Source organism: Dipodomys merriami, unplaced genomic scaffold (genome assembly GCF_024711535.1).
Source record: "Dipodomys merriami isolate MVZ:Mamm:240054 unplaced genomic scaffold, mDipMer1.0.p SCAF_113, whole genome shotgun sequence".
Lineage (NCBI taxonomy): Eukaryota > Metazoa > Chordata > Mammalia > Rodentia > Heteromyidae > Dipodomys > Dipodomys merriami.
This window is the reverse complement of record NW_027202416.1, coordinates 2,490,394-2,517,898: the sequence shown is the minus strand read 5'-3', so window position 1 is coordinate 2,517,898 and position 27,505 is coordinate 2,490,394. Positions and strand designations below refer to the sequence as shown.

At 35.3% G+C, this 27,505-nt stretch overlaps 2 pseudogenes; both read right to left on the bottom strand.

Annotated features, from left to right (window-relative positions):
• LOC138822613 (tubulin beta-2 chain-like) overlaps window positions 1-27,505 on the bottom strand; it is a 138,463-nt pseudogene that overhangs the window by 95,001 nt on the left and 15,957 nt on the right.
• On the bottom strand, window positions 24,925-25,024 carry LOC138822625 (U6 spliceosomal RNA; annotated as a pseudogene).

Genomic DNA, 27,505 nt, shown 5'->3' with positions numbered 1-27,505 from the left:
ACACAGATCAGACTTGGTTGCATAGGGCTGGACAGCCAAGAGGGATCCAAGAAGGAGCTGGGGATGGGAGTGGGGTGAGGGGGTGGGGAATCAGCTGGTGACCTCTCCACGTGGGGTGAGAAAAGGCATCTCCAGAGGAAAGGGGTTGGGGGAGGCAGTGAGCACCTGCAGAGCCCACAGCAGAAATAGTCCAGGAAGGAAGAGGGGGAAACATGAGCCAGGTGCTTGGGCCTACTCCTGTCCCACCAGGGAGCCCATCTCTCCCAGTGTGTTGTCTCCCTGGAGTGGGGGGAGGGGTGGTATTGCGCCTTTGGCTCCCTAGGTGGGACAGGGGGCAGGGGCATGTCCCACAAACCTTATCCAGACATGGAGAGGTCCTTCCTGCAAGGGGAAGGTGGAGAGGGAAAGCACAGTGCAGAATCAAGTCCAGGAAGGAGCAATGGAGGATGCACGGTGTACAGGGAGCAGCCTCTGGCTCAGCAGTGGGTGGAGCAGTGAAGGGCTGGCAGGGGGGAGGGGGAGAGTGGGTGGTCGGTTCAGATGCGGCATCTGGTACTCTGTGTATGTGGGGGGGGGTTCTCCTAAAATCTATTCCCAACAGATGGAGAGACCCGCACTCAGGAAGTGAAGAAGCCTGAGAGATCTTGGTGGTCATGAGTGGCCAGGGATAGAACAAGGTAGGAGGGACGAGGAGGGAAGATGGCCCCCTTTGGGGTGGTGCAGGACCTACTCAGCAACTTGGGCTTCTGGGAGCATTCTGGTGCAGATCTGATCTGTTTGTGTGTGGGGGGGAACTTTGGCACGTGTGGTGGGCAGGGCTTCTAAAAGCTATTTCTGTTGGGAGGGTGGGTAGGAGGGGTTTCTAAGAGCAGGAAGATTTAAGAAGCAAAAATAAAGACATTAGACCATGAAAATTATGTAAAATTGGAAAGGGTGTGGAGGATTTGACAGGAGAGTGCTGGGGTGAAGAGGGGCTGCATATGGTCGAAATTAAGGAGATGTGGCTCCACCTGCTCAGCTAATCGGCAGCTCTGGCCCCATACAGCCCAGGGATGGGGGTCTCATCCAGAGGGACACTTCCAGTACACAGATCGGGGGAGAAAGAGGGGGAAGGAGGTTGAGTCAGATACCTTCTAAGAAGTCACCCAGACTTCCATTTTCCATTGGTCTCTGTAGGTTCCAAGGTAGAAGGTGGCTCTGAGGCTTTGTGTAGAATCACGGTCAGTATGTGAAGATCCACGTTCATACCCCCTTGCAGAGACCAGGGACTCGGGAAGGAGCTGGACTCGGAGCCGCAGGTCTCGAGCAGAAGAGTGCCTGCCAAGTGGGAGAAAGACACGCCGGATTATACAGGCCTGTGGAACCAGAGTCTGGGCTCTGGTGTACACACACACACACACACACACACACACACACACACACACACACACACACACACACACACACACACACACACACACACACACCGGCCTTGCCTAGAATACCTATCTATAGATAATGGTGAGAGAAAGATATCCTACACAGGGAATATACATATACGGTGTCTTCAACCTAAGCCAACACGGCTTAGGGCCAGTGCAGACAGCATATCCAATTAGATGTAGGTGGGAGTTCATCAGTAGCATTTTTTTAAATTGCAAAAAATTTGGACACGGAACAAATATACACATTTTTCAACCATCATATTCCACATCCTTCTTCTTCCTTCCTAGGAAACACACCCAATCAACAAAAAGGCTTAGATATGGCTCTTGACCATGAAAGTGGAAGCAGAATATTTTGGATGTCTGAGCTGTTAATAGTGTTTTCAATAATAATGTCACATGCAACAAGCCCTATGAGTCCTGCAGGTCAACACTGTACTTCCTTAGTGATGTGATAGGAATGTAAACCTTACTGGACTTAGTATTGTTTTCCACTTCCTTTTCTACCACTTGGCCCAAATTATAATACAAAGTAATGGAAAGAAAAAGTAATGCCAACTTAAGAAAGTCATATAGGGTTCTGAGAATTTGGCTTCATGGTACAGTGATTGCTTAGCATGCATGAAACCCTAGGCTCAATTCCTCAGTACCACATGAACAGAAAAAGAAACACTGGAAGTGGTGCTGTGCCTCAAGTGGTAGAGTGCTAGCCTTGAGCAAAAAAAAAAAAAAACAAAAAAACAAAAAAAAAAAAAAACACCGAAAAGCTCAGGAACATTTCCTTGGCCCTGAGTTCAAGCCCCAGGACTGGCAAAAATGTCACTTAGCTAGTAAATGCCAAATAGAGAATCCATACTTGGAATATATAATTGCTCCTTCCAACTATATTACCTAACAGTAGTCCTTAATTCATGTTTTTTTTTAACCTATATTAGGATACTGTGTTTAAAAAAAAAAACCCTTTTGTTAACAGGTCACAGCAATTAGTGCCAGGAATGTGCTTAGATATCAGGTGAAGATTAATCCTGGAAATTCAAAGATTCCATGCTTTTGAGTTGTCACTTCTAATCACAATGAGAAGGGTAGTCTAATTGAGATTTGGAAATCTTTTTTGGTCAGTTATGGCACCAAAAAGGCAGAGGCTAATTAATAGTTTTAACAGAAGTGAAGGAATAACCCCAGCTCGAAGAAATAAATGATAATAATAACTAAATTATACCAGAAACTGTTCTAGGGAACTATTTTGGGTTATTGAAGAACTAGTTATCAACTAGGCTCATTCCACATTGCCTTTAGCATTCTAAATCACTTTGGCTAGTTCTTAATCTCTGTGTGATAAGTTGTATCTCCTTTTATGTTGTTCTTTCATTCTTGATATCCTTTGCTTTCTAAAAATCTGTCTTTCTCTATTTCTCTATGAACAATTCCTAATATTAAATAACACCTACACAGATGGCAGAGGATGCTAATGTAAGAGTCCCATAGTTCATGAGTCATTAGTATAACAACATAGAAAAATGAGGACATAGTTATTCCTACCTCAATTTTTCTGAAAAGCTGCAAGGTCATCATTTGATTCAAATTTCCATTCTTTGCATACATAGTGTCATTAAATGCAATAAATTCAAACATGAGCCAGGTGCTGGTGGCTCACGCCAGTAATCCTAGCTAAGCTACTCTGGAGGTTGAGACCAGAGGATTGTGGTTCAAAGCCAGACTGGTCAAGAAAGTCCATGAAACTTTTCTCTTCAATTAACCACCAGAAACCCGGAAGTGGTTCTGTAGCTACAGTGGTAGAGTGCTCAACTTGAGCTGAAGAGCTGAGGGACAGTGCCCAGGAGCAGAATTCAAGCCCCACGACAAACAAAACAAGTGCAAATATGACTTTCAGTTTCCCCAAAAGGAACTACGAAGTCAATATTAATCTTCCTATGCATAAAAAATAATTCCAAAATGATTCAGTGCACCTACTTTAGTTGAGTTATTTAAGTTATGGCTTCTTTGATGGATATATTCTCTTATTTTAAAAATTACCAAATATTAGCTTTATAAAAAACTTCTAATACTTCTTGTTTCAAAAGAGAAGTCCATACAGTTGATGTCACTTGGTTTTCTCAGTTCAAAGCCAACCCAGGCAGGGGAGTCTGTCACATTGTTATCTCTAATTAAACACCAAAAAAGCCAGATGTGGGGTTTTAGCTCAAGCAGTAGTGTACTAGATTTGAGGGCAGGTAGACAAGAAAGACAACTGTTCAGGGACAGGGTCCAGCCTCTGAGTTCCAGCCCCACATCCAGAAAAAACTAAACAAATGAAGAAGCAAACAAAAAACCCACATATTTCTTTGGGACCATCCTTACAGTACTGGTTTGAGAAGAGGCTCCTTTTGCTTATCATATTCACTGGAACCTGCTTTTTGGAATCCTCATTGCTATGGTGAACTCAGGACCAGATTAAAGGAATGGATAACTGACTTTTGCAACAAGAGAATCATCTCAGGAGTTAAATACCCATGCATAAGACATTTTAAAACCTCATGTCTTTGTTTCTTTGAAGTAGAATACTTTAAAACAAAGTTATTTTCTTTTTCTATGCTGGCCTTCAAATGGCAGATTGTTTCCTTTTGTAATACTCTCAATTTTAGAAGTTTACAGAAAAGTTTTATATGAGTAAAGAAGACACTGGAACAAGTCAGGGACAGATTTTCCTTCAAGCCTTGGATTATTTTCTTGTACAGTAAAAAGGACAGCACAAATTAACTTGAACTTGGTCATTTCCCTATGTTCAATTCCTCTCTTAGAATCAGTATCCACTTCCCATAACAGTTCCTTCCACTTACTTCCAGGAACAATCTATGGTGCTACTCCCGATAAAATGAATGTTTTCTGGCTTCATTGAAATAGCACAAGTACATCTTTGGACATAAGGTAACACGTGTTTCAGAGACAACTTAGTAATGAGAAAATATGGAATTATCATGGTTTATAAAACATTATCCATGTACATATGGACATATAAGATGATGTTAAGTAAAATGAACCTCAAGATAGGAACACAACTTGTTTTTTTTTTGTTATTGTTTTTAATGTACTAAATGTACTATGTGATTTTTTGTTTCTCTTCTATTTTCTTCCTCCATGGTGTAACCCCTGTTTTCACTGTATTTGATGTCGTTAACCTGCACCTTACATATATATTTTTCTAATGTGGGGAGGGGAAGGGAAATAAAACGCTGAAACAAGGAAACAGTATGACCCATTGTAACAACAAGATGAACAAGACACTATGTTGAAAACGAACTTTAAAACTTGGGGATGGGAGGGGGGAGTTTGGATGGTGGAGAGAAAAAAAGATGACGGGGAAAAACAAAGAGGATGTAACAATGCTCATTAGATAATGCACTTATTAACTTACTTATGTAACTCTAACCCCTCTGTACATCATTTTCAAAAATAAAAAAAACATGAAAGAAATTATCCTGGAGTACATTAAGTTGAAATTTCCTATGCTCTGTAAATTAAGACCAATTTTAAGTGGGAAGAAGATTCTCAGAAACATTTTTTAGTAAGTGTGTGTGTTGTTCATTAGTTCCCTAGTGTACGTAAGTTAACAGTAGGAGATACAATGAGAATAATAGGAGAAAAAGAAGTTCTGTGTTTAAATATAATGGTCCAATACACTATAGAAGACTCTGCAAAACACAACTTTGAAACAATAAAGCCAAAACCAGTATTTAGATCTATGGGAGTGATATAGAGAAAGCATTACTATTAATGAAACATGAAGGATAAGGCCACTCTCTTTCATCTACTAACTCTAAATCATGGTAGCTAATCATGCAAATTTGTAAAATGTAGAATGGAAGAATAATTCTGGTTCCAAGTAAGTCAGATATAAGAGCATGGACTTAATTGGAAAAAAAAGGCTATGTTGAGAAAACAGGAATTATATTAGCAATGAACTGGTGGCTAAGATCACATTTCTTTTCCATTTTTCTTTCTTTCTTTTTTTTTTTTTTTTGGATGGTTGTGGGCTTGAAGTCTGGGCCTCCACTCTTCAGTCCAAAGCTAGCGTTCTATCTCTTGAGACACAGTGCTACTTCCAGTTTTCTGCTGGTTAATTGGAGATAAGGGCCTCAGAAACTTTCCTACGCATGCTGGATTTGAACTGCAATCCTCGGATCTCAGCCTCGTGAGTAGCTAGCATTATACGCATGAGCCACCAGCATCCCTCTTAACATCACATTTCTAACAGTGTACACTCAGTATATGTAATGTGTATGTTTCTCTATCTTTATATGAACTCGAGTTAAAAATCTGGGCTACAGCTTTTGCACTCACAAAAATGTTTCTAGTTAAAAGTTGGTACTCCTGGAAAAATAGAAACTAAGAATGTAAAGGAGTCTGGGAAGTTCAGCTTGCATCCAGCCTGGGAGAACAGTCTTTGAGACACTATTTATAATTACCAGCCAAAAGCTGCACTGGAAGAATGGCTCATGTGATGGAATGCTAGTTATAAGCAAGATTGCTGAATAAGAGCTTGAGGTTATCATATATATATTATATATATATATAATATATATATATATACCCACAAACATGCACATATACACAAAGGCACTTATATGTGCAAACACACATATAAAACAACTGTCAGAATGTGCAGAAATGTTAGAAAATAATAAAAAAATATGTCCCAAGACTAGAATCAAGTGATAATTTTTTAATTTTAGAAAGTCCTCAAGTGAAATTTCCCCCCAAAACGCTTGAGAATATTACATAGTTAGGGAACAGAGATAGTAAGAAAGTCAAGTAATCGTTATTGAAGGGGTTGGATCCATGGAGGAATGAATCAGAGACCCCTGCAGGTGCATCTGAAAACGTTCATATCCTGTGTCAAATGTTAGAAAATAGTACATAAACATTCTGAGCCATCAGTCTTTTGAAAAATATTATCGGAGAAGTTCAGAAATGCTAGTCTATATCAAGATTAAATAAACCAACAAAGTATGGTAGGACAATGAGATACAAGCCTGGAATTCTAGCACTCAGACTAAGACAGGAGATTAGAGAGTGGAATTACATAGTGGTACCTTCCCTGGACTAGGTAATATAATTTTGTCTCAATAAAACAAAACCAGAAAGGAATAAAAAAAACAAGAAAGGAATATACAGTTGCAAGTTTTGGCTAATTTTGTCATTATGTTTTAAGAAGTCAAGTTTCCTATTGAAATGCAACTCATATGTAATCCTCAGTTGTGTTTTAAATGCTGTCATCATTACAGAACATTCCTAGATGCTAAAGAGCTCAAGATTCCCAACCAAAAAATTGAAAAAGTAAGCATCATTCTGTTGGATTCCAAAGAAATGGTGAAGGATTACAAAAGCTTAAGCCTGGGGTCAGTATAATATGTGGAGGAGATGGGGACAAACAAGTCGTTTAAGGATTCAGGTGGACCTGTTGCAACAATGAGAAGTACAAAATGTCATGTCAAAACCAGCTTTAAAATGTCGGTGTGTGGGGGGGAGGGGGGTATGATTGGGTGGGGGGGAGGGGGGAGGCTGGGAAGGGAGGTGAAGGGTAAACAAAGGAGGAGGCTGCAATGCTTGGTAAGAAATATATGCATTATCCTGCCCATGTAATTGTAAACCCTCTGTACAGTATGTTCTCAAATAAAATTAAATTAAATTAAATTAAATTAAAAAAAAAAAGCTTAAGCCTGGGGAAATAGCGAAGTTCATCTAATGTAGGACTTTGTAGACCTGTCCAAATTAGAATTTAGATTTAAAATAAATATTTTTGTTTGTATTTTTTGTAATTTCATATTCTATTTCATATTGTATTTCATATTCTATAGGATAGAAGATTTAATTCACAAATTCACAAATGATTCTGGCATTCTATTTGCCTAAAATATTCTGTCAAGTGAGGTATAATTAGAACTTAGTTAATAGATAATTGCAACAGTTCCTGTGTAACATGATAATGTGAATAATCTAGAAAAAGTTGCCAACAAATTTATGACATTAATTTATAAATTTAGAAAAAGAGGAATTTTTTGAGAGTTTGGTGCACCATGGTATGTATAGAGTAATTGTGTGACATCCTTTTTCTTCTACTTATATATAACACAGGAAGAAATTTCCTTAATTACATACCTCTGTATATGATGAGAAAAATGCTAGGTTTGGGGTTTGTTTTTATTTTGGTTTTGTTGTTTGCTTTATCCTTGGGTTTAAATTCTGGGCTTGGGTACTGTCCCTGAGCCTGTTTTTCCTCAAGGCTACTGCTCTTCAATTGAACAACAGTGCCACTTGTGTCTGGCTTTTCGTGAGCAGTTTATTGGAGATAAGAATCTAAGGAACCTTCCTGCCTGTGTGGGCTTTGAACCATAAGCTTCAGATCTTCATATTCAGGTATTCAGATCTCCTGAATATCTGTGATAGATAAAAATATAGCTATAAATAATATTTGCAAGTGTTTTGATCTCAAGAATACCACTGGGGGGAAAATGATGCAGCAAAGTTTAGTGTAATGTTCTTTCCCCAATAGGAAGAGCATCACATTAGCAGAAGTTTAGTATTTTTTCACAATAATGATAAGCTAGTCCTGATGTGAATTTAGGGAATTTCAAGGTCTACCTTACAAGTTGGAAACTGTTGGGCTAGGATGAATTTACAGCATAAAAACTTAGGATTGATGGTCATAGAAATAATAGCTTACTCTGATGAACGTATGTTTACACTTGAGGAATTTATTATAAATACTTCATAGTTTTATCTTCTACCAGAATGTGGCTATTTTTTTCTGTTGACTTTTAAATATGTACCCCCACACTGGAAACTGCATCAATTGCAGAATAAAATGTAAACAGGTACTCTTTTGAATGTCTCTGGTTCGGCATGTTCAGAATTTGAAAATGAGTAGTTAGTAGTTACAGGAATGTTGAAAAATACATATATTCTGTCCTCTTAACAATTAGTCAGTTTTAAAAGTTAGGAGTTTCCATAGAATTGAACTGTTTTCTGTTTTAGTATGACAATACTAAAATAATGTGTTTTTTCCAAAATAATGGCAAATATATTCTGAAAAATTTGTATAGTTTGATAACATTCAAGTTGATGACCATCTGATAAAGAAAGGGGTAATTAATACAAATTAGAAGACAAATAGCGTTCATTTTTTAAAAAGGTAATCCACATAGAATATTTACTATACCAATATAGTGAAATTATATTTTATGTAGCTTATTTTTTAATTTAATTTTATTGTCAAGGTGATATATAGAAGTGGTTGCAGTAATTGTAAGGTAGTAAATATATAGCATGTTGAACTTTTTACCTCCTCCCTCATTTTTCTCATACTTTTCCTTCACCCTAATACCCCTTACAAGTTGTAATGTAAATTTCCAACAAGTCTTGTGAGTATTGCTATTGCACTGGTTTGTCTTTTGCCCTTTGTCTCGCCATTTTGTTGTTCCTCTTCTCTTGCCAAATTAAGATATATGTATATACAATACACAGGATCCCAAAATCAAATATAGTAGGGGATAAACCATAGGGGTAAACACAAAGAAAAAGAAATTACATTGTACATCAAAAACAACAACCTCAAAGAAAAACCTGTTTCCATATCTAGGAGTTTATTTTGCTCAGCATTATCTTATATGGTCATATATACATAACTATTGAGACATTTGGCTCATCTGCTAGGACTATCCTAGACATTTCCTACTTATTACAAATGAGAGAAACCATGGAATTTCTTTGTGTCTTGCTTATTTTACTTAGTAGGCTATTTCCAAGTCTTTCCATTTCCTTATGACTTAGAAGCATAGAATTCCACCGTGTGTGTTTGTGTGTGTGCGTGTGTGTGTGCTCGCGCGCGCGTGTGTGTGTGTGTGTGTGTGTGTGTTTGTGTGTGTGTATACCACATTTTGTCAATTCGTTCATCAACTGAGTGGCATATTGGTTTAAAACATGATTGCATGTAAGTATCACTTAGGGTCATTCAAAAATGACAGATGCCACTTCCCCAGACATTCTAAAACCATGATTTCTAAGTCAGGATTTTATGGTGGCAGGTGTTGAGATATCTGAATTAGTCTATCTATATCTTGCACTGAATTAGGCAGGAAGATATCTAATATCATATAGGATAAAAATGGTAGTGATAAAATATTCCCTTGAGAAAGACATAGGAGGTTGCCAGAAGTATGAAGTAGTTGAGATAATTTTGAAGAATTTAGAAATGCAAGCTCAGGTATGTCTCTTTAAATAATAATTATGTAAGTGGAAGTGCAAAAGAAGGGGAAGAGAAGAAAAGAACTGACAGCAGATCATTGTCCCAAATTAGAGTATAAAAGACATAATCTATAACTTCCAAGTTAAAAAGAGACCAATATAATACGTCGCACTTAATTTAGGTACATGCAAAATGTTTACTTGGCTTTTTCCTACTCTAATGCTCCTAAATAAATGAAGACATAAGAAAAGGTATGTGATTGCCATTATTTCAACCTGAACACTAACTGTGATGAGCCCTCTTTTTCTCACTTTGCACTTGGAAAATAGTACCTAAGTTGATGATGTTGTGGCTGATTAGAGGTAGACTAAGGAGCTTCTAATTATACAATTATCCCAGAATAGTTTAAAGTAGTTTTTTCTCCCAAGATATCCAACTACATTTTCTGAAGTTGTGCTTTGAACACACCCTCACACATGAGCAGATTATTTGAAATTATAATTCAGCATTTCCTTGGCACATTCTACTTTGTGCCTTTGTCTTTTTTTGCACATTCCTTTTGAGTTCATGGTTGCTCTATTTCCATTTCATCTGTAAAAACTGCTAAGAACATTGTTCAACTACCACTTCTTGTTTGCACATGCCCAGTCTATGTATGAAGGTACTTTGTACATGCTAAGCAATAGGGTAGTACTCACTCTCTGAGGAGAATAGTTCCACATTATAACCTTATGCTCACATTAGAGGGCATAGAATTTAAAGCATTTTGAGACAAACAGTGATATTAGAATTGAAAGGCTCCTTAGGGACATTTTCTTGGAGCTCATTAGTTTACCCAGGAGAAATATAAATATCCACAAAACCTGGAGCTTATTAGTAAGTATCCGAATTAACACAAGATCTTAGATGCTGTGTTAATACAAGTCACCATTGTATTATTGTTACATCAGAATCCTTCCCTATTGCAAATATGGATGAGAAAATGAAAGAAAGGCATTAAAAAATGTCTTATCTTTTTAGGCATTTAATCCTAGTGGTGAGGGTAATGTCTGAACTCTCCCATTCAATAAACATTTAAAGTTTATAAGAGTACTTCCTACATATAAGAATTTGTGGCATGTTGATTGACAGGGTTATTTCAGCATGGAGATATCCCTAACAAGAACTACATTTAAATAGAATATATATCAGTTATGATGTGTCAATCAGGCATTTTCTATTCTAAAGAAGAATCAATTCAAGGACTGTTCAGTAACATCAGTAACATCAGTATTACTTGTGCTACATTTATAATGAATAGGCTGATAAAATATCCAAACATATCTAAAGATATTTCAATAAAATCCCAAACTGAATGGATACATGGGTCACTCATTGAAACTGTAGACAAATTAGTCTTATCTGTGCTGTAGATCAATCTATAATCACCTGGCTAAACAAACTCTTCAAAAATATTCACAGAATTCCTCTAAGTAAAGATCATGACAGTTATATCTGTATACTTCTTCTAAGGTCAGGATAAAAGAATTTGTTCTCAATATTTTAAATCAACAGGATCTGTTGAATTCATGGATCCAGAATTTTATGGTTTCACATTCATATCTCAAAATTTTATTAATATGACTTTCACCAAAACACTGTTCGTATTGAACTCCTCTATGTCCTTTTAGTTTTCAAATCCAAACAGCATTTTTCCTTCAGTATCTTCCTGACAATTTGTTCCCTCGTTTACCTCTCTAAACCTGTTTTTCGTCGTGGATATTTTAATGATGTCTAAAAAGACTTATCTATGCATCTGTTTAACATAAATTTTAGAACTATCAGAGAGTTTTTTCCTCTAAATCCATCATTTCCACCTGTAATCCTTATCACCAATAATATTACTAACATGGTTGCCAGCCAGAGATGTGGGAGCACTTTAGATTTCTTCTTACCCTTCTTACTTCCATCTGTTAGATAAGATGAATGATCAAGATTTTTTGTTTCTGTCACTAATATAATTTCTATGTACTCCTTTTTATGCAACTGAAACTGGCCTGTTTCAAATACTCATCATTGGTCACTTTGTCCTAAAACAACTGCTTACATAGTATGCTTTTTCCCCATAGACTTTTCATATTGTTCTTCTCCATCACCAAATTACTGCTCCATGTAAGCACACAGAGTGAATATCTCAGACACAAATTCTAGTATCATTAATTACTCACTACATTGACTGTTGGCATTACATTTCTCATCTGTAAATGGATATAGTATACCAGAAATATTGAAGAATGAATTTGTTGAATTCTAGAGCAAGAGAAAAGAAAAGTGAAGAGTCCTTACCTTTTCCACCTTACCTTACAAATAAGAAAAGAGACAAATTAAATTTGTTGGTTTAAAATCGCAATTTTTTTCATGCAGAAATAAAAATAAGTCATCATCAGGCTACACTGTGGTCATCATTCTCACCAAAATTATTATTAGCATTATAAGTGCTAATTATTGAAAGCCTGGTATGTGTCTATGACGTTGCTATTATTTGTCTTTTGATTAATAATTTTAATGTTACCACTGTGCATGCATCCATATTAAAATTTTGAACAAATAGAGAAACTAAAAAAAACTAAACTATATCAGGTAGCTTGACTATGTGCTTTTAACAAATTATGGAATAGATTTTTGAAGCATTACAAATTCCTAACCAGTATGAATTAACTTCCTCTCTCTCTGTCACTACACACAAATATTTAAGAGTTTGAACAGAACTTTTTTCAAGTGATATACTCTAAATGTTACTACAATATCATGTGTATATCTAAAATTTCCTTTAAAGTAATAAACTCTACTTTCAAATCAAGTATTAGTTATTTTATTCTCAGGAACTTTTAGATAAAGACTGTATATCTTTGAAATGCAAAAGGTCAAAATAGTAGCATAAAAATTTTAGAGGGAGTCTGTCTTCAGAAATACATATACATATATATCTATATATACATTATGTGCAGAAAGATATAGATTTTTAGAGATTATTTGTCATCAGAAATATGTACATATATTTAAATTTCTGTGTAGAATGATGTACATTATAGTGAAAGATACATCTTAAAACATAATTAAAATTCAAAAAATACATCAAACCAAGTGCCAGTGACACGCTTATTATTCGAGCTATTCTGGGTGCTGAGATCGTAGAATTGTGTTCAAAACTAGCCCAGAGAGAAAAGTACTTGTTAGAGTCTTATCCCCAATTAATCACTAAAAACAGGAATTAGCTCTGTGCTTCCAGTTGTGGAGTGCTGTCCTTGAGCATAAAAACATTGGGGACAATGCCAAAGTCTTGCAAACAACAACAACAACAAAATGTATCACATTAATTTCACAAAACCAAATTTTAACTGCTGTGACCATTTCTTAGAAACATGAATACATTCCCCTGGAAAATGTTAAGTAAAAGTAGAGAATATTTACGTCTATGTTAAAGACAAGACTATTTAGATTGTTTAAGATATTTAGGTGATGATTAGGAATTAAGAATAATGATAGTTAGGTAATAGATTGGAATTGGACTTTAATTCTAGTTTACAGTAGTAATAAAATGATATTTGTAATGATTATATAAAATTATTCTTGCTTGGTATATGAATTATAATAAGTGATAAACATTTTAAAATTATTTCCAATGCAAAGGATTATCAATTCTTTTGTACTTTCAAAAAATTAAGAAATCTATTCCAAGGCTAGTTTGCTCTAAGACTATATTTGTTTTCTAAAATTAATTTAGGAATGAGTTAAGATTTAGATAACGATGCACGGCAGAAGAGAGTGAGAAGGGATAGAATGTTGGACCACATAGGAGCTGTATGTCATTGGTACTGTGTTTCAAAAAACAGAAAGACTTCAAAGAAGAGAAACAGGAATATAAGGTGTCCTGAATCAAGTTTCGTTTTAATCCACCTAATAGTTTTGACTGAGAATCAGAGAACATGGGAAAAATAGAAAATAAAGCATTGTGTAAACTTGTTACAATGTAAAGAAATTGTAATAGGAAGATGATAATTTCCAAAGAAATAAAAGAAAGGATAGGTAAACTCTAAAGGGAAAAAGAATGAAGAGAGAAAAGAAGGAAAATAAACCTTTATCAATAACAAACACAGGAGTTTGTGTAGGGAGCCGAGGCGAGACTCCGCCCACTCCCTTGCAGCTTTGAGGTAACCACCCCAGACGGTGCTTGGCGGGACGCCTGGGCTGTGCGCGTGCGCGAGCCAGGTAGAGTCCCCAGCCAATCCCATGACACCTGGTGATGGTAAAAGGCAGGCGACCAACAATAGAAAGACCCGTGTTCCAATTCCCTATATAAGTGGCCATGTTTCGGGTGCACGCTCTCTCGCGCTCAAGCTCTCCTACAACTAAAAGGCTCTCCAATAAAGCGTGATCTGAGAAGACTCCTGGTGTGGTGGTCGTTTTTTCTCGCTGGTCGAGTAGACGGTGGCTACAAGTTTGGAAGTGGAAAGCCAGTAGAAATATTGTAAATAACAATAAAATAACAATAAAAATTACTAACGTGGATAGAAGATGGATCATATTTTATCATATATGATTTTGAAGTAACAGGAAATGAAAATTAAAAAGTCATAATTTATAACACTATAGCCCAATGGTAAAACATTGCCATAGCATGTGTGAAGCAATGGTGTGATCGCCCAAACATTACAAAGTACACCCAAAGCACACACACACAAAAACCCACATTAACACACACACACACACACACACACACACAACATACACACATTTGGAATATTGATATTATCATATTAAACAGAGGTAATTATCACAAATAGTAAAAATATGTTAATATGAAATCATATTATTGCTCATACTATTTAAAAGTTTACTAGAAATAAAATACTCACAATATACTTAGATTCTTATAGATCAACTAAATTGAAAATTAAGAAATAGAAGACACGAGAACCTTTGCAAACAAGTTTTAAATAATAAACATTTTGAAACATGTATACTTTTATTTTGACAAAAGATTGATGTTACTGGTATTTTAACTCAAGATTTAGAATATGATAACCAGATGCTCTATATCTCGCTAGAGATGGCTATATTTCTAATCATTTCACTCTGGATACTTTTATAATAAAGGTCTCATCATTTCAAAGCCTCTCCCGAATCACAAACCCTGCTTATATTTCCCACCATAGCTAGAAAATGGAAGCCACAAATCACCATTCCCTGCTCAAACATTTTTTTAATTCAAGTACAAATATTTCCAAAAAGTGACCAGGTAATGAAGCCTTCTTAATAAAGTATGTGCTTCTTGGAAACACAGTAAGGACAAATATGTTTAGAACTATAAGAAATTAAAATTATTTAAATTCACCAACCATATAAAAATTAAGAAAATAATTTTTAAATATTCATGTTAAATATTTTAAAAGCAAAATATATGTGTCTAAATAATTTACATTGTAAAACTCATGCAAAATTAAATTAATCCTTCGACTCTGAAAAAAGAATTACTCTAAAGAAACAAAAGAAAATAATTAAGTTCAAAATTTGAAATTTAGAAAATGAAATGAATTGCATTTTTTAGTTGACTGAAGAAACTGTAAACCCTCTGTATATCAATTTTATAATAAAAAATGCATGAACAAAGAAAGCAAAAGTACCCATTGATCAATAGCACCAGCTAAAGTATCAGTATTTCTTTTTTTGAGTGTACAAGAAAATCGATGGAGGGGATAACAATGTTCCTTCCATTAAAAAATGTACTCATTACCTTACTTATGTTACTGTAACCACTTTGTACATTACCTTTACAATAAAATTAAATTGAAATTAAAAATAAACTAAATAATATACCAATTAAGAATTCTTAGAAGCCATTGGTTAAAAACTTTGTAAAAAACTGTCTTAGGAACCCAAGGAATATACTTTGATGATACTATTTAAATACTTAAACTTCAGCAGAGAAGCAAAAAGTTTATAAATGTTACAAGTAAAGTAATAAATCAGAATATATTACTATTAATAAAAATCATAAGATGAATTTATAGTGGTAGTCAAATATGTAACAAATGAGACGAATTGCCATTCGTTTGCACTTAATAAGTGAGAAAGAACTTTCTAGGTCTTTTAAAATATATATTAAGATAATGAAGAAACTATTCTGTCACATCATATGATAATCAGATAAAGATGATATTAAAACAAAGAACAGATTGTACTAAGTTGTGGGATGTTAATGTATTTACCTATTTTGGTAGTGGGTAACTGGGGATTTCAACTTGGAGTATTGTTCTTGCTAGGCTGGCATCATATCAGTGGTTAATTATAGGATAGGGGTTCCCTTTCCACAAGAACATGCACCTGATCTGTCCTTTTAGCCTTCCCATCATCAATAGCATCAGAGTTGCACACCAACTTGTCTAGCTGCCTACCTTGGCTGGCCTGGATTCTGCAGTCCTTCCAATCTTTGCCTCTAGATAGTGCAGGACCGTGGAAATGATCCAGTTCACCCAGCTATAGAATGAGAAGGAAGTCCACTAAACTTTAGGCTTGGGTTCTGTACTGAAGCTTCCTAAGTAGTTAAGAGTAAAGATGGGAGCCCCTGGTGCCAAGCAGTAGCAGTATTTTTAAAAAACTTGACATATATATGAGTTAGGCTTGTGATTACCTCAGGAAAAGAATAAAAGAGCAGTGAAGCATAAAGGATAGTCAGAACTTTAACTAGCTACTCAGAGGCTGAATCAGCTTAGCTAGCTACTCAGGGGGCTGAGATCTGAAGACCACTGTTCAAAGCCAGTCCAATCATGAAAATACATGTGATTATTTCCAAAAAATCAGAAGTGCAGCAGTGGCTCGAGTGGTAGACCACTATCCTTGGGCACAGAAGCTTAGGGATAGTGCCCAGGCACTAACAAGCTTCAGGAATGATGAATACATGCATGAGCTCCTGCAAATGTGCGTGTGCATACACACGTGTGCGTGAACACACAAACACACCAATGAGTATTTCAATACTACCTTCTTTAATTTTTTTTACCTTGTTGTACCCTATTGCCATGTATTGGTTCACAAATTAACAAAATCAGCTAAACAGCTATTTACATACAACTGATCATGTTTCTCTAAAGTCTATTCTCTTTTTGCAAGCCTGCTTTTATATGACCCAAAAGTAAATTGTTCAGGAGGGCAATTCATCTCCCTCAACTCTGTAGTATTAGATGATTGTTTAGGTTCTTCCTAGCTATATGATTTTGTGAAATTCTGCATCAAACAGTGTATTTCTTTCACAAGAAGGGAAGTCTTTGTCAAACAATTAATAATAGGATTTTCTCCTCCTGGCAAGCATGTATAGTTTTATTATCTTCATATATTTCATGATCTGTCTGTGTATGCCAAAGACTGCTGTGAAAATAAAAAGACCATTCTCAGCACTTAGCATTCGTATAACATTCATATGTATGAAGGTATTTAAATATTACTGAAATTGCTTTGGAATAAATAATGTTCACCTTGACTATTTTGAGAAAGAAGAATTGGTTTCTCAGCACTTAGGTAAGAACGTGAGTGAAAGAAACAAAAGGAAAGTTTGGAACAACTCAACACATACATTCAAATGAAACAAAACAACCCAAGAAAACACAAATTAATTCAGTACTTAAAAACCTGCAGGAAATCCTCCTGAGTAACCAGGATTCCAGGCATAAGCTGTCTATTTTTTAAATAGTTTAGTAAATCATGTAGTTACAGAAGTTATAAATTATCATTACAACCTGTGTAATAGATGTGTGTATGTATATATCAATGCATACAGACAGAAATATTTTATCGTATCTTTGTATCTACAGTAGATTTATGAAATATCAACCTTCGTTGTAAAATAAAATGGAAACAAAAGTTATTAAGGAGCAAAACAAAGGGAATTGTCACAAGTTTCTTGTTGAATGGAATATGAATTGCGAGAATCAGTTTGGGAAAATCATCTTAATTTAACATAATGGATAATGGGTATTAATTCCAATCTATCTATTTGCCCATATTGTGCATCCTCACACATGAGTGTCAAAATCAAACCACAATTTTTGCTTTTGTATTTAACGCACCTGTTATAATTTAGGGGATTGATGAAGTACTCAAATAAAGATTAAAACAATAGTAAGTGAGGCTATGAGTTAGAGCTGAAAATGTTTTTAAATATTATAATAGCTAATTAAATTGAAATTTTCTTACTTTTACTCTATTGTCATGTCTCTCATTCGCACATTAGAAAAGTACATAGAAGGTTCTCAGTAAATTATGTGTATAATCATGAAAAAAAATGTATTGAAAGAATATGGGCCCAGTGTGGTTTTAGCTTATTGAGACCTGTAGGGGGTAGTGTGTTTTTGAGGCCTTGCAAAACGTTATGATGGAGATGAAAGGAGGGATGTACTTATTCTTGAAAAATTGTCTAGAGGATTGCTCCCAGAAAGATAGTGACGAATTCTTCCAAAAGATATAGCAAAATCACTTCCACAACCATGTTCACTGCTGCACTATTTACCGTAACCATGTTATGAAAACAGCCCAGATGTCTTATGGTAGAAGGATGGTTGGAGAAAGTGGGGCACATATACACAGTTGGATTGCACCCATCCATTATGAAGACTGTTACATAATTTGCAAAGAAATAGATAGATCTAAAAATATGTTAAGTAAACTAAGTCAGAGCCAGACACACAGAGGACCCATGTTCTGTCGTGTATTTGGAACATAGGACTTTATGCAAGTTTACACAACAGTATTAACCAAAGCATGCTCTTTGCAGACGAGTATTTAAAAGGTGTAATTTCTTATAAAATTGAACTTTTATTCCAACAAAATGAATACCAAGAAACTATCATTTGGAAGATATGAGCGGAAGTCAAAGGGAAGGAATAAAGAGAGTTATGGATGAAGAGAGGGAAGGTATAATATTCAATGCAGAAACTAGAAGAAATGAAAGTGGGGTGAGGTTTGGAAGGGTATTGGAAAGTTACGTAAAGATCCATTGTACTTATAAACTGATTTGTTGAATGGAAATTCCTTCATACAACTATTTAATAAAAATATAATTAAAAACAATGGAGACGGGGTGGGAAGGTGGCTCAGTGGTAGAGAACTTGCCTTGCAGGCCTGAGGCCCTGGGTTCGATTCCTCAGCACCACATAAGCAAAAATAAAAAGCTGGAAGTGGCGCTGTGTTTCAAGTGGTAGAGAGCTAGCCTTGAGCTGAACAGCTGAGGGACATCACCCAGGCCCAGTGTTCAGGCCCCACGACCAGACCCCCCCCCCAAAAAAAAACAATGGAGACATCTGAACCTTGAAGTGTGTTCTCTTAAATCATGAGTCAAAATAGTAGTTTCCTTCTCAGAAATTTTCTTTGCAGTTATTTTCCTCAAAATGACAGAAAAGTGACCAACAAAATGAATGTCAATACATCACATTGCATATCCTAAAGAGAAACAATATAAAAATCACAGTAAAAATGTTAGAATTCATCACATGATAAAATAACAGGTAGAAAGGATCAAATGCTGATTGTTTTTCCAAGTACGTTACCTATGGTATCTAATTTAATCCTCACAATAATCCCATAAAGTAGAACTACTTCTATTTCTAATTCTCAGATGATGATATTGAAGTCTTCATAGTTGGAATTACTAGTACAACATTTCACAAATGGTAAATCTTAGCCTGCGGCCCATTCCCACCGTATCAAATAACTTCATTCTATTTTGTGACTAAAATACCAGCACTTAGTTCACTAATTCTAGGAAAATTTCCCAGAATTATTGTTCACACTCTAATAATATTTCACTTTATCTTTGTTAGAAAATAGGAAACTAAGCGGGATGTCGGTGGCTATACCTGTAATTGTAGCTACTCAGGAGGCTGAGATCTGAGGAACGCGGTTCAAAGCCAGCGCAGTCAGGAAAGTCCGAGAGATTCTTATCTATAATAAACCGCTAATAAACCAGAAGTGGCACTGTAGCTCAAGCGGTACAGTGCTTGACTTGAGCGGAAGAGTGCAGGGACAGTACCCAAGCCCAGAGTTCAAGTGCCAAGACCAACTAAAAAAAAAAAAAAGGAAATAGGTAACTGCAATATGAAAACTCCAAGTTCATAATCAATTTATACCTCCCTGGTGAAAGGAACTGCTAAACTATAACATTTTTGATTTCTAGGTCAAAATTGTAGAAATTATATTCTCTCCCATGACAACACTGCATCGCAGTCATACTGAAAGAATAATCTCCCCAATTCCTGAAGGAAACAGATTGCAGGTCTTATAGACCAATCATTTCCACATTGTAGCTCACATAAGTTGTTTACCATTAGATGTATCTTGATTGCTTTTTATACCCAACATTTTGAGAGAAATGTATTGCTTTAAAATTTTATTAAAGCAAGACTGATATAAAAATCACCTTTGACCCCAGATAAATATTTACCTTTCATATACCCAAAAATGCAGTCTTACCTATCATTAATGTTAGGAACGAGAGGTTAAAAATCATGGAAACCAAGACCTAAGCATGAATTAAAGACTCTCCAACTTGTGAATACAATTGGTTTAAAAAGACATCAATACTACTGCATGTTTTTCAAAATTTCTTGTGATATTGAAGATTCAATGATAAAATATTAACACTTGAAAATAACTCATTTTCTTGGGAGTAGAGAAAACACAAGATTAATCCATCATTTTCAAATACCTTTATTTTTCTACAAATTCACTCTTATAATTATCAAGATTATAAAACTAACTGAAGTACAGAGCCACAAAGGAAATAATTTAACTGCATCATCTACATTCAAAAAACTGTTACTGGGGCTGGGAAGGTGGCTCAGTGGTAGAGTGCTTGCCTTGCATGCATGAGGCCCTGGGTTCGATTCCTCAGCACCACATAAGCAAACAGGAAAAAGCCGGAAGTGGCGCTGTGGCTCAAGCCGTAGAGCACTAGCCTTGAGCTGAAGAGCTGAGGGACAGTGCCCAGGCCCAGAGTTCAAGGCCCCACGACCGGACCCCAAAAAAAGAAAAAAAAACCTGTTACTAGAAAACAAAGTTATTCTAATAATTAGCTTACCAAATTCACTTATATCCTTTTATTCTATTTCATAATATTTCATAATATTCTATTGCATAAAAAGCCTATATACCCACTTACATCTTCAGATCTTAACATTTATTTCAGAAATGTCTATAGCTCTATAGTCAATGAACTGAAATAATACTAAAAATATTCAAAGGCTTTTCAGAAATTGCAGGATGCTCTCGGGGTTGTTATTTATATTGGAAAAGATATTCGAAAAGCCTTATTTGTTAAAGTTGTGATAGTTACTTTCACAAAGAGCCATTAGTGAGGATCCCATTGCATGTACAAAAGAACTTCAAATGCATCCACAATCTGGAGGTGACACATGCTTTTTGTTTGTTTGTTTTGAAAGGTATATCTAGCAAGCATATCCACAATACTGGTTTTCAGTCAATATGATGAGATATTCAAACCAAATAAATACAGGGTTGATTATCTTAGTGAGAATAGATATAATGTTACAAAGAAAGTTATTTTCAACAGAAATCCAGAAAGAGTTTATTCACCTTGTGTTTCACAGGAATAACCAGAGAGTAATACCTGTTTGGTCAAGTCAGTCAAACTCACTCCATGAGTATATCTTAAAAGTATAACCAATTTAAGAGGTCAAATACATATTTTGTACTGACAGTCATCTTACAGCAATAACTTACTACCTAATTATATCTGTATCTTCTTACCTAACATATAATAAGAGCTGAAAGTGGTCTCTTTTATCTAACTTAATGTTGTATATGCTTTGATTATGATGATGATATTATTTGACAAATAAAATGTACAGAAGGGTGGCTCCACAGAAATGACATGACAGAACACTGATAAATAAAAACATTGCAACACAGTTAGCTCTTTTGAGCCTCACCTTGTCCACATTGGCAAGCAACATTGCAACAGCACACGCACACATATACACATACACACGTGTGCACATGTACACACATATACTTGCATGCTAAATTCAGGGTTTAGTACAAAAAAGTACAAATAAAATTTTAGTGATTAGGACAAATGTTAATTTGCCTTATTACAAAATAATACACAATCCAGTCACCATGGGTGTCACATTTTACTTGCCTCGCCACATGTGACCACTTAATTTATTTTAATTAATTAATTAATTCATTTGTTTGGTGCTAATACTAGGCTTGAACTCATGGCCTGGCTCTGTCCCAGAATTTGTTGTTTTTTTGTTGTAGTTTTCTCAGGCCTAGAATTTTACTGCTTGTCCCACAGCTCCATTTCTAGCTTTTGCTGGTTACTTTCAAATCAGAATTTAATGGACTTTTTTTTGCTTGGTTTGGTTTCAAACCACAATCCTCAGATTTCATCTTTCTGATTAGCTAGGATAAACACATGAGCCACAAGTGTGGCTTCTAGTTTTTCCTCTATAGCTATCTAATACACATATTAGATAGTAATTTAAAACTTAGAGTATAGAAGCAAGTTGTACAGTGATGATATTGTCTTGTCAGAAATTTAAGCTAGTAAATTTCTTCTTAAAACCATAAACAAAAATACCATGGTATAATATAAGAGAACTCACTATTGAACATATGAGCTTTAAGAGCTTTCTAATAGATCCATTATTTGTTACCCAACATTAGAAAAAACTATATAATGCAGTAGTAAAATAGAAGTCCTTTGTAGGAATACTTAATTACCTTGTTTTAAAGATACTTGTTTTCATCCAAAAAAGTAGGCCTGTCTATTGTCTTCATGTGATTTTGATGATTGAAGGTGCTTAATGAGAAGTCAAAGTGTATTACTAATCCTTTGCTATCAATTAAATCTCACCTTTTCTTCTTGGAACTTATAATTATTAAAGAAATAGTTCAGAATCAGCAAGCAATAGTTCAGATTCACACTTCCAGTGCAAGTGGATCACCAGTACTTAATCCTTGATACCATTTTCCACAAAGTTTTGTCACAGATACAATCGGTCTGCCTTCTCTAGCTGCTTTCCTAGCCTGGACCTATTCCTTCACTCTACAGGAAAAGTGTGATTCAACTGATTTCAGTCAGATCTGTTACTAGAATTATCAAGGATTTAGATTTTTGTCTGTAATTTGGTCAAAGCTATGTCTCTTTATGTAGGCTAATAAAAATGTATTTACTAATTTCAAGAAAATTCATAAATTCCATTTCCACCTCTTTTAAAAAATAAAATTGTTTGCTCTATAAATTGATTAGAGGCATGGATTTTGTGGCTAGCTAGGTCATTGTACATCTGTCTCTCTCTTCCTCTCTCCCTTTCATGGCTCTCATAGATAATGTGACTGCTCCATAATTATCCTAATTTATTTTGCTTTTATATTTTTGGTTGCATCATTTCACTTTCTGCTCTGCCATTTCCCAAATCATTTACATAGAAGGCATTATTTCATATTTTCTCATTCCTATAATAAGCTGCACATGAAGACACCACTGGTCCCATTTTCAGTCTGTACCTTTGAATATGGAGGAAACCTTTCCTTTGCTCTCTATGAATTACCTACTCTCCAGTTAGAATAATTTCCAATAGTAAAATTGGAAAAAGAGAAAGAAAATCATGGTGAAATAACAGATGTAGAAAATTCACTGTATTTTTCTGACCAGTTCAACCAACGTGAACTATTCTGGAATACATGTGCACCCCATTCCCACTGGTACTCACTGTCTCTGGTTAGGCAATTCTGATGAAGACAAGGAACAAGATGAAAAAGTGAGGAATGATATCATTTGCAAAAAAATGGAGAAGTATTAAAACAAATTTTTGTTTGGGCTGCTGAAAATAATTGGCTTACTACAGTGCAGACACTGCTTTCCTAAAAGGCCACTCATGTGAATACTAGGGATGATGATGAGTATACCTCTCTTCATCGGGAAGCCTCCAGTGGGCACTTAGACATGGTCCATGAGTTGGTGGCTCAAGGCAGATATTCATGCAATTACTGTGAATGGCTAGACACCCCTGCACAGTGCTTATATGTTGAATAATACCAGAGTGGCTGCTTCCTTAGTTCACATTGAGTCAGATACCAATGCCCAAAGTAAAGTCCTCTTGACTCCCTTTCATCTTGCTGCTTGGAATAGAAATATCAAAGATATGCTGGATTGCCTTCTATTGAAGCATTATATCAAACCAGGTCTGAAGAACGACTTGGAAGAAACTGCATTTAATATTGCCAAAAGGATAAATATGTATCACTACCTCTTTTAAATTGTGGAAGGCTGTAAAAATTGTTCTCCTAACTCATAATGGTTTGGTTAAGATTCTTAAATTTCAAAAATGCAAATCCATCTTTGTGTCTGTACAAAATATTTTCACAAGACAAAGCAACAGCAATATCTTACTTTAAAAATTCATGGATTCCATAGTATTCTTCAAGTGAATTGCCTGACTTTGATGTCAAAATGTATTCAAGAGTTGTTTGTATACATCTATAATGATTTCTGCAGGGTTTGTCATTTTTAAATCAGAAATCACTTTAACTTATCTGTTGAAATGAGTAGTACAGAAACTAAAAATATTTCTGGTGCTTGTATGAAAAAAGTATATTTTAAAATACTCTGTATTTTGTTTGTATAATGTCCATAATCTATTTAATTCTCTCCTAGATATAATACTTTGAATTATACATTGTTTTATAATATATAGGTTCGTTAATAAATGTGTTATTTCAGATAGCATTCCATATAGAAAAAGTTTAAGATTCCTTTTTTTTCCTAGGTCCTTATAGTATTTTATTTCTTTGGGATAAAATGACAATGTTATCCAATTTCAAATGTTTTGTAAAGATTATGCTATGTAAAGGCCATTCTAAGGTGAGGATTTAACACACTGATGTCAAACTAACTTTCAGTTCAATGAATTACATATATTGTTACATTTGCCTTTTTAAATTTTTTATTGTGAAAATACTGTACAGAGGGGTTACAATTACATGGGCAAGATAATGAGTACATTTTTTATCAAGCATTGTAGCCTCCTCCTGTATTTACCCTTCCCACCCATTCCCATCCTTCCCCTGCTTCCCCACTCAATCCTCCCTGCTACCCCTCCACCAGCACAAAGTTGTAAAGTTCATTTTTCGACATAACGACTTGTATTTTTGTAATAAATTTTTTAATGACTGTTTTTCATTTCTTGCATCTCAAGAATGAAAAATATGGAATATTTCACAAATTTTCATATCATCCTTGTGCAAGTGCCATGATAATCTCTATATTGTAGTAATTTGGGTAAACGTCCTGCTGAAGCATGTAGTATCCTGTAAATTTAAGTAGTTATTGATGCAATCTTTATACAGGCATATATCCTTGGTTGACTGTTTGTAACTAGGAAACCTTATTGTTCCTAAAAATGTTATTGATCTTACTTCTCTAAAATTCTGTGTATATTGGGAAAAGCTAATATTGTTTGGTCGATTGCTCACATTTGCAATTTTTTTTAATTGTATTTTATTTTATTTGAGAACATACTGTACAGAGGGGCTACAATTACATGGGCAGGATAATGCATACATTTCTTACCAAGCATTGCAGCCTCCTCCTTTGTTTACCCTTCACTTCCCTTCCCCGCCTCTCCCCCCACCCAATTTTACCCCCTCCCCCCAACCAATTATACCCCCCTCCCCCCCCACACCGACATTGTAAAGCTGGTTTTGACATGACATTTTGTACTTCTCATTGTTGCAACAGGTCCACCTGAATCCTTAAACGACTTGTTTGTCCCCATCTCCTCCACATGTTATACTGACATCAAATATAGTGAAAGCGGGGGTTACACTGTGGGGGAGGGACATACAAAGCAACAAAGAAATAATCTTATAAATGCGTTAGAAACACATGCATGAAAGAAACGAAAACATTAAAATGCATATTTAAGGGTTCATTTTCCTAACATCACATTATCTGACCTTTTCCGCTTGACTCATACCTATACTAGATATTGCAAATAAGGGAAACCATGGGACCGATGCTTCCTTGGGCCTGGCTTACTTCACTTAATATAATTTTTTCCAAGTTTTTCCATTTCCTAACAAATGGGGAAATGTCATTCTTTCTGATGGAGGCATAGAATTCCATTGTGTATATATACCACATTTTCTTGATCCATTCATCTACTGAGGGGCATCTGGGTTGGTTCCATATCTTAGCTATGGTAAATAATGCTGCAATAAACATAGTTGTGCTGGTAGCTTTAGTGTGGTCTTGTTTGTAAACATTTGGGTAAATGCCCAAAAGTGGGATTGCTGGATCATAGGGGAGATCTATGTGAAGTCTTTTGAGGAACCTCCATACTGCTTTCCAAAGTGGTTGAACAAGTTTACATTCCCACCAACAATGAAGTAAGGTTCCTTTCTGTCCACATCCCCTCCAGCATCTGTTGTTGTTAGAGTTCTTGATTTTTAAATTTGATCATACTTTGAAGCCTTTATAGCTAGGTCAAAGGTGATTGTTTTTCAAGTACTTATTTATAAACTGAGTTAGCTTTGTGGAGCTAATGGATTCAAAGTAAGCCTTGCTTAAGAGCTACTTCTAAACTTCTGCAGCTTAAAAATTCCTAAATGATGTCTTACTGGTATAAATGTCTACCTGACCCTTTACTCTTCTTCCCTGTAGCAACAGACCAACCAGAATATCTTACCCTGACAGCATAGATTTTCTTATTGGAACAAAACTAATATTAGTTAAAAGGGATCATAGAGAGATAAACAGTTAAGACAGAATCATTTAGACTAGAAGGTATTTTATCAAAATATAATTGTTTTTTATACCTAACATTTCAATAGGAGCTAAAGCCAAGAAGGTGAAAAAAAAATTCACATGCATGATTACCAAATGTCCTGGCCAATCTACCATCCATCCAGGCAGGAATTTACACTACTGCCTTTCTTTCATCAAATATTTTCATAGTTACAAGAGAAGTCTATATGTTTCTCCTCGATATTAGGCCTTAAATTGGTAATGTTTTAATCACAGTGTTTCCTCTTGTCTCTAGGCTGTAAATCTCCAAATGGTAAAGTTTTAGGTCCAACTCTACCAAACACTGAGGTAGAAATAATGGAATAATATTTTAAAACACAGTTGCCTTTGATACCCTAACCACAACAGAACATTGCAAAACATGTGCCTTTTTTCTTATATTTTATAGTTATATATTTTATATTTATACGTGCTGATATTTTTTCACACAGTGAAACTTACTAGAATTAATTGATAATTTGACAAATAAATAGATATTTATTACAATAAATAGATTTGAATATAAATAATAAGGTTTAGAATGTACATTAGAATATAAAAAGTATCAATGCAATGTCTTTGGTATAAAGTTGTGATATGTTCTAAGTATTCTTGGTCTTTTGAATTCACATTGTAAAAAAAAAACAATTGTTTTCCTCTAATCTATAAGGGATTTTGCTCTGCTGCTCTGTTTATTGTTTTAACTCACTGGTTGCAAAATGTTTTTCTCTATATTTCTGAAGCATTTCTACTTATTGTACCCAAATTTTGCTGATATGATATCTAAAAGGTATTATTCTTCTGCAGGACCAATGGGTCCTAGGATCCCGGTCTTAGTTATCCTCTTCATCTGATAACAAGGGGAAGATTTCTCACCGAGGCTCATGAAACTTGCCAACAGAAATTAATTGAAAATCCATCTCAATTCCTTATGACACCGGAATTAGTGGTAAGCAATTGTGTAATGCAATGCAACTTAAAATGAAAGATGAGATC